The 9014-nt window shown below is 50.2% G+C and overlaps 1 pseudogene; it reads left to right on the plus strand.

The window, feature by feature from the left end:
* Positions 1–7392: 7392 nt before the first annotated feature.
* LOC149349375 (uncharacterized) lies at positions 7393–8680 on the plus strand (annotated as a pseudogene).
* The last annotated feature ends 334 nt before the right edge of the window (positions 8681–9014 follow it).

The following is a 9014-nucleotide window of genomic DNA, read 5'->3' on the forward strand; positions in this document are numbered from 1 at the left end:
CTCCTGGCCTCGGGGAACATGTGGTTCGCCATAACCGGTTGCGGGTACGTATAAGTTTGCAGTCCCCTCCACGCGACTGCTCGCCTGTTGTCTAATTTCGGGTCTGGCGGGGGTACCAGTCTAATCTCCAATCTATAATGCTGCGTGATCTCCCCATATTTTAGCATGCACTCTCCGCTCCCTCGGTCATCGAGGGGCCCTGTAGCGGCTCGGCGGTAGAGATGTCGAGGAAGGTCGTGGGCCGCTTCGTTGCCGGGGAAGCCTTCGTGCGCCGGAGTCCAAAGTATTTGAATTTTCCTACCCAACTTTCTCTGGCCTAGGATTCTGGCCGCTAAGGGCGAGATCCTTCCCTTGCTAAAATTTTGTATGGAAGTTTTGCTGTCACTGATGACAAACTTCGTTTTCGTTCCAACGCAAGCTAGCACAATCGTAATTTCCTCGGCAACTTCTATGCTCCACACGCGCAAAGTGGCAGCTTTCACGGTATTGACCCGGCCGCTGACGACCGTTGCCACCGTAAAACCGCCACCACCTCCCCCCACGTCTACATAGGCCACCTCATGTTCGGAAATTTTGCTGAATCTAAATTCTAATGCCTCGGCTCGTTTTTGCCTCCTGTGTTTGTTATATTCCGGATGGAGGTTTTTTGGCAGGGGGGAATCATCAGATTTTGTCTTACTTCCCTATCTACCTCCACCTTTAGCGGGGGAGCCCTATCCGGTTTTATTCCAACTTTGGTCAGAATGGCTCTTCCTGTCATCATGGTGCTAAGTCTCTCAATTTGAGAGGTTCGCACCGTCTCCGCCAATTCTGCCCATGTGTTGTGTACCCGTAGAGCCATCAGTCTCTCTGTCGATGTGCACATGGGCAGACCCAGCGCTCTTTTTACGCATTTTCTCATTAGAAACTAAATCTTTTGTCTTTCCACCGCTTTCAACCTAGATGCGGCGTTGCGTAGCTCAACCGACTGAAGATGCACGCCTGTACGAGTTTGATCAAATTTTTTTCCTTTAACCCTCGGCCCCTGCTGGCCACCCGCCTAATTAGGTTCGGGGTCTGCATCGCGTGATTCTCCAGCCTCCTGATAGTCTCGCCATTATGTCCGTTTGAGTGGAGAATCAGGCCCAAGATTCTGATTTGTTTTACTATTGGTACCTCCTTACCAGCCACTTTGATTTTGATCGCTGACGGTGGCTTGCACCTTAAGTGTTTCGCATTACATATAAATAATTCTGATTTCTGCGGCAAGCACGCTAGGCCTCTCTCGGCCGCATACTCGACTGTGATGTCGGTGGCGGCCTGGAGCAGGTTTTCGACGGCCGAATCACTTCCCCGGTTGGCCCAAAAGGTGATATCATTCGCATATATGCTAAATTTTAATCACTCGAGCTTCGCCAATTTCTCGGGGAGCTCTCTCATAGCCATGTTGAAGAGTAGGGGAGACAGCACCGATCCCTGGGGCGTACCCTTACTCCCTAGCTCAATTGCGGGGGATTCCAGCGTTTGGAATTTCATGCAGGCAGTTCTGCCCGTCAGGAAGTCCCTGATCTACGGATATGTCCTGGTACCTACATTGACCTTGTTGAGCCCTTCTAGGACCGCCTCATGCTTCACGTTGTCGAAAGCCTTCGTGAGGTCCAGCTCCAAAATGGCTTTCGCGTCTTTGGACCTTGACTCTATTATGTCATGTTTGATTTGGAGCATGCCGTCCTGCATACATAAGTGAGGTCGGAACCCGACCATCTCATGTGGCCACAGATCGCCTCACTCCATGAAGCTCATCAGTCTGATCAGGACGACGCGCTTCATCAATTTCCCAACGCATGAAGTTAAAAAAATTGGAAAATTGGTCAGGCGTTGGGAAATTGGTCGCAAATTTGCCAATTGATGAGGCTTCCTTGGTTTCGGTATTAAGATAATGCTTGTCGTCTTCCACTGTTGTTCGAGATTGCCTTTTTCCCAACATTTTCCCAAGGTTTTTCGAGAATGTCAGATCTGAAGATGTATCCTTACTAACGCTATTGCCCCCCACCCTCGTTGGACTCTCGGGGTCCGTGTGCAGGGTGAGCCCTAAGTCAAGCGTGTCCTCCCACAGCTGTCTGCATTTTGGGAATTTGTGCGTGTACCTCCATTTCTGGTGATGTGAATTAAAGTCTCCCACTATCAACAGGGGCTGGTTGGTTGAAATTTTGAGAGCCTTGCGAAGCAGAGCCGTGAACCTCAACTTCCTTTGCCTCGGTGAATTTAAAAAGGCTAGACTTGAGTCCTGTTTTCAAGTTAAAATTTCGACAAACACGTTCTTGATCTCTCTCGACTCTAGATCGTGTTCAATAGCCGCGATATTTCTTTTCACGAGTGTTGTGACCAAGGATTTCTCTCCCCTGACACTATGAAATACCTAATAGCCTGACAATTTTGCGGGGCCCCTAGTCTTCTGCAGAGCAATCGCCAAGGAAGTGTCATCTAATAGCGGAAGGTATTGTTGCAGAATCGGCCGCTTGCACCGGACGGCACGGCAGTTCCACTGCCAGATTTGATTTTCACAGTGCGCCTAGCCATTTTGCAGTTGCGGAACGATCTGCTCCATACTCTGTTGCCACCCGTTTATCAGCAGGATACGTGGTTGGGCGAGGTGGTTCATGACGAAGGGAAAATAAGTGCACAAAAAGGACGATCCTGTTTCTTCTCCCGTCCTGTCTCTTCTCTCGTTATCGTCCTTTTTGTGCACTTACAGTGATTTCTTGATGGTCCGTTCAGTTCTTCAGAAGGGCTCAGACCATTCCAATCGTTGACGATTCGGCGATCAATAAGCAAGATGGCCAGGTGTAGAAGGTCAAAGGAAGGATTATATTTACAAGTATGTACAGAGGTAAACTGAGTTACAGAAGCAAAGTCACAAATGCCCTGCAATTTAATGGGAAATTCTCACACAGAGAAAACTCTCTACCTGACCTTACTTACCGACCGGAGGGTTCCGGTTAAAGCCTAAGTGCTTGTAGAAGCACGTGCCAAGCACGGAGTCCTTCCCGAGAGTACACAAGTCTGGGACTGATCTAGGACTGCTGTCCAGTTGTTTTGCATGCATTTTTATATGCTTTACAAACAAAGAACTTAGGGCGTCATGTTTCAAGGCCCGCCCTAGACTTCCCTAACCAATGAAAGTCTAACATACAGTTACCACAGCCCTGGAAGGTTGGGCACAACCTCGAACCCAGGGCTTGGCAAAACGAAAAAAAGAAACATATAAAAAGAACATTCAGGAGACCCTCTCCACGCGGGACTCCTCACTCTATCCGCACTCTCTCCCCTTTCCACTCTCGCCGCCGCACCCACGTGTCGCTTTTCGAGGGATGAGGAGTTCTAGGTGAACAACAGGGCGAGTCACTTGCACGAATCATCTTGGGAGTGACTCGTGGCAAAGGCAGGAAACGAGCCCCACGATGATTTGGTGCTGGCAGTAATGCCAGCAAACAAAAGGGTCCTTCGCGGAACTCAAAAGTTTCGCAGGTTTCCGCGGAATGGTACAGGAATTCGCTGGCACGCTTTCTTGGTGCCCCGGTGGTACCGGTGGACACCCGCGGTCGACAATGCTAGCAGTCGGCAGTCGTGGCGACGCTGCTAAGCGGGCAGTCACTTCCAGGCTTTTGTGTGTGTTTGCAAGGGACACGTGGGTGCGGAGCACGTGGCTTTACAGAGAAATCTCAGCCTAGACCGGAGGCGCGCAGCGGCCTCAAGCTAAAGAAAGATGGGGGTGTCAATGAAGTGCGGCCTTACACTTACCTTCCCTTCACCTGTTTATGGCGGCCATCTCACTCCTTGACCTTTGGCATTCCTAGGCCTGTTTCTAAACTGCCCCGAAGACAGCTTGAATTTGGATGTTGATATGGTTCATAAATTCATTCATCTTGGCATCTAACTGCTCTAGATTTTCCATCCTCTTCTCCATAGCCTGAGTATGGTCGCTGCCTTGAATTTTGCGTTTCACCAGTGGCGGGAGGGACGCCTCTGTGAACATCTTATCGTCTCCCTGCGGCTGATGATGTGCCGCTGGGGAGGTCATTTGTCTGATGGGTTGTTGCGGAGAGGGGGCTGTCTGCCTCTGTGGTTTCTTTAAGTTTTGGATTTCGGGCTGTTGCGATTCGACCATCCCAGCTAATTTTTCGACCATTTGCTTTGATTTCTCAATTTTCTCGTCCCGTTTATCTCTCTGATTAATTTCCTGGGAGACCTTCCCCGCAAAACTCACACCCTCACCCTCCTTGCTCCTACCTCGTCTCCATGGGTTGGCAGGATCCCTTGAGCTCGAGCGTCCCGTGGACTGGCTCCTGGCACGGGAATCGGAGTGTCCTCTGGGCGGTGGCGGTGGTCTGCCTTGAATCGTTTTCAGCTTCGGGAGAGAGTCCTCGTGGAATCTGAAGTCTTCTCTCGCTTTGGGTTCGCGTTGTCGACTCTGATTTCCCCCTAACAGTCGTAGCTGCTTGCTCCATCTTCTCCCATTGGCGCTTCTTGACTTCGTAGGGAGTGTAGAAAAGGTCACGACACTTGGGGTCGCTTAGTACGTGGCCTTTGCCATACTGCTGGAATTTTAGTTCGCATTTGTGTTCACGTGACGGGTTGCCGAGGCCGCAGCCACGGCACTTGACGTTTTTCGGATCCGGGCACACGTCGTCGCGATGCCCGTGTTGGCCACAGGCGACGCACACTTCATATTTTTTGCGGTACAGCTGGCACCTGTGCGGAGCCCCATTGAGATAAATCCATCTTGGCACTTCTTTCGCCTTGAAGAAAATGAAGATCTTCTTAGAATCTTTGCCCAGCCTGCGGACGCCTCGAATCTCGGTGTTAACCTTGCGGTCTAGGTGGTACAAAATTTCTTCGGTAGAGTATTCGAGCGGAATCCCATGGATGATTCCCTGGCCGCAGTGCTCGGGGGTGGCCACGTAAGCGGAATTCTCCACATTTTCACCGTCGAACTTGAGGTGTTTCAATCTCGCATACTTCAGCTTCCTCTCTGCACTCGTAGTGATGACGAGAATGGAGTGCTGAGAATGGAGTTATTATATCCTCCTTCTCTTCGCTTTAGTCGATCCCCGCCGACATTTTGATGATGTCTGTGAGACGTGCCGTTCCACATTTGATAAGCTTAAGTAGGCCGCCACGTGGTCGGAGAACAATTTTCTCTGCGCCATCTGGAATGCGCGTCTGCTGACGCTCCATTAACTTGGCCGCCAATTTCCTACCTGCTTGCCTTGCCTGGGCCCGCTGTTTCGCAGTTTTCGGCCCGCTCTTCTCCAGCGGCACATATTGTCCTCCTTCGCTTGCAAACCATTGTCCTGGTGCCGAGAGTTCCTCGGGTGTACTGGTGGTTCTTTCCACAATATCCATGATTCACAGCTTTCACCAGTGGGGACGCCGCGAGGACGCGGGCACGGTCGGCCGCGGTAGGCTTAGCGCCGTTAAGCTCAACTCAGCTACGTGCTACGTCGAACACGCAAAGTCCAAAAATTGCGAAAATAAAGTCCCACTTGCCGAAAAAATGGTATCCTCGTGGTCCTCTGATATTCCAACGTCGATTGAGCACGAAAGCCGGGAAAGGAAGATCGAAAGACTGCCGGAAAAGGCCAAAATTTGCGGAGCCCATGTGAAGCGCGTCCGCTCGCTTCGGTGTTCAACTGGCGTCCTCAGCCATGGTCCGAGCGTTCATCGAGGCCGCACATACACTCTTGCCGAATCGTTGTTTGGAGATGCGCGTATCCTAAGAACAGTGCTATACTACAGACAACGCTTACGCGTCCACTGAGAGCACGGTTTGCAGCGAGAGACATACTCTCTGAGTTTTACCCCACTGTTTGCCGTTGCTGTCACGTTCAGCGATGCAGCTTCGTCATTTCTAGGCTTCAGTACCTGCATCTTGCCCATGGCGCCGAACGTAGCTATTAAACGCCTATCCCAGCAGCAGAAACTCCTCGCAGTCCGCAACAAGCACTGTGCCAGGCTCATACCAGGGCTCTACTTCTTGTGTTGTAATTAAGCAAAGCGACGAGCGCCAGAAATGTGGCTGTCCCGGCTTCTGGCGCGCCTTCCGAGACTCATGTAATAACCAAAGTGATGGAGTAGAGCGGGCTTTATTACTGCTACCGCTGTCCATTCCTGCAAAAACGGAAAAATGAAGTAAAGTATGTTATCCCATTAATGGGATCGTGATGAAATTAGGTCCAAAAACCAAGGCGTACAGGAAAGCCGCGTGTCTCCGACCGGAAGCTTTTGAGCCCCAAGATGTCGCCATGTTTCTCTTCATCTGATCACAGGTGGTAGTTAAGCTCAGAGGCTGCCGGGCTTTGCAACGAGCCATAAAAGTTGCCTGTTCATTGCTTACCATGCACAACGTTTATGTGCATTAAAATATGGTCCTCGCTGCCTAGGAGAGGGAGGGCTAACAGGGACAAACCTTCTCGCACCGGCGGTTCTCATCCGCCACAAACAAGGTTCAGCCGCTCATTTCGTTTCTGGTGGCGGTAGTTGCGCAAACAGGCTTCGTGTACGCAGTAGGGTGGTCTCCTCGACCAATCACTACCGCCCTTTTACTTTGAGCACAGAATTCTACCAGTATAAGTTATTTTTAAGTTTCCGGGTCTTCGCGACTCCGTCTCTTCGCAACATTTAACGAGTTTCCTTCTCTCTCTCTCTCTCTCTCTGAAGGCTTCTCGGTTAAAGAAAAGGTGTCACACCTGAGGAAAGAAAGAGATGGAGCTTTATTCCAGAATTCGCACCTACTTTTCCTGTTCTAGCGGAAAATGCTCCGTAATTCACATTTTCTGAAAGATATCACGATTCCTGCACTTGGTTCGCAGGCTTTTGAACAAAAGAATCCGTTCATTAACGTCACTTGGTTCAGGTTTGAATGAAAACTTTACTTTGTTTAAATGATGGAACAAATTCGCAATGGATCTCCAATCTAAGCGAAGCAGGTTGTATGGGACTGTTGAAACCAACACCGCGCTGCACTTGTTCAGACATAAGTGGAAGGTGGTACGATTTTTGCGGGCTTCTCGAAGGGTCGCTAGTTCTTAGGTAAATGAGGCCGGGTCTAATGAATTATCGCAGGAATGGTTGCGAACGCGCTGCCACTGCTGCCAATAGGCTTTGTGCGTGACGGAGGGTTTCATTTATGAGCTAGGTGACGCTGGTGGCGCCAAAGTCCACTGCGCAGAAGCGAGGGTCGCCTTCATACCCCCCCGGTGGCAGACTGCCGTAGATGCTGATAGTGTCTTCTTGCTTATGCAGCAGCTCGCACAGGAATGATGCCAGAATTCAGTGAAACGGATGCGGTGAAAGTTCAGGGTGTAGCTCGTTGCGCTGCCACTGCTGCGTGGGCGTGAGAATAGCCCCAGAATGCGGCCACCTAATCCGCTCTGCTTCTTCGTCAAGGTTACGGCATGGACTCTGTTCAGCGCAGCGCCACTATCGTCATCTACCCGTGACATCAGCAAGCTGCCCTGCCACTTCAACGACACGTGTGATGCCGCATGCCCGTAAGACAGGCACATTTTCATCGCCGTTCCTCCATCGCATGAAAGATCCGGATCAACAGCGACATCATTTGCTGCCTATATGACAGCTGGCGGGCCCCCGCCGCCCTTAGTGGGCGTGAGAACAGCACCAGGATGCGGCCACCTAATCCGCTCTGCTTCTTCGTCCAGGTTAGTTCTGTTACTTCCCTGTACGCTAAGAAATCAAATGACGTGTGCCTGTTGCTGTTCCCACGCCCGGGAGTTTTGCTTTGTGTGCTCAGTGAATGCTTTGATATTGCAAACCAACTGCTAGCGTTGTCCGAGGACGTCGAACCCAACCCTGGGCCTAACACGAGGCACCAGGTACAGGACTCTCTTCCTGACGTCCAGTCTAAGCAGTTGGAAGATATGTTTGCAATACTAGAAACAGTGAACACGCGAACTGCGAAAATGTAACTGGACCAAATGGCTTTTATAAACTCTGTTGATGATCTTAAGAAGTCCCAGCTGAAATTAGAAGAAAATTTGATCGAAATGAACAAAAGATTAACGGACGTCGAGCGCAAAACTGTTAGCATTGACGTAGTCGAGAAAGAAGTACATCCTTTTCAGCAGTTAGTTGACCAACTTTCTAGTGAAAACGCTCAACTGCGCGCACGCCTGTCGTAGCTTGAAGACAGGCAGTGACGCGATAACCTTCTGTTCTATGGCATACCTGACACGCAGTCAGAGTCCTGGGCTCAGTCAGAAGAAAAGGTAGTCAAGGTTCTTTCATCCTGCTTGACAATTCCGTCCTCTGAAACTTTGATCGATAGAGCGCACAGGCTCGGTGGGTTCGCATCGGAAAAATGTCGACCAATTATTGCCAAATTTTTATCTCTCAAGGAAAAGCAGAAAATACTGCTTAATAGTTCCAAGCTCAAGGATGAAAAAATTACGCTCAGCGAGGATTATTCTTTCGCCACCCGTTTCGAATTTGGCAAGTCCCAGCCGCTCACTCTCAAGCTGCGCTTCAATAAACTTTAGAAAAATGCTACTCCGACAATCACTCTGATGACTCCGTTCATGAAACCCCAAGCGCCTTCCCGTTGCCAACCGACCATTTCGAGGATCCTACGAATGATACCCCCAGCGCCTCCGCGCCGCCGACCGAACCTGTTACCGATTAGCACTGCGCGCGGGGCAGTGGAACTAAGTCCCCGGCCATTACCCCACTTCCTTTTTTTGTTCACAAATATTCGTAGCATAATACCTAAACGCGATGATCTTTGTTCTGTTATTGATGCTTGCGATGCTGACATTGTATGTCTCACTGAAACCTGGCTGTCGGCGAAAATAAATAGCTGTGAACTTCTTACCTGCAAAAAGAGATATAACATTTATCGGTGCGACAGAGATTCCAGATGTGGCGGAGGCGTGCTTGTAGCTGTTACTGATACTGTTGTCTTTTCCGATCCATTTTGTAAGCGCGGTGGAACTTGCCGTGGTCGAAATTCGCGCGTG

Source organism: Amblyomma mixtum, chromosome 3 (genome assembly GCF_055824585.1).
Source record: "Amblyomma mixtum isolate Tamu chromosome 3, ASM5582458v1, whole genome shotgun sequence".
Classification (NCBI taxonomy): domain Eukaryota; kingdom Metazoa; phylum Arthropoda; class Arachnida; order Ixodida; family Ixodidae; genus Amblyomma; species Amblyomma mixtum.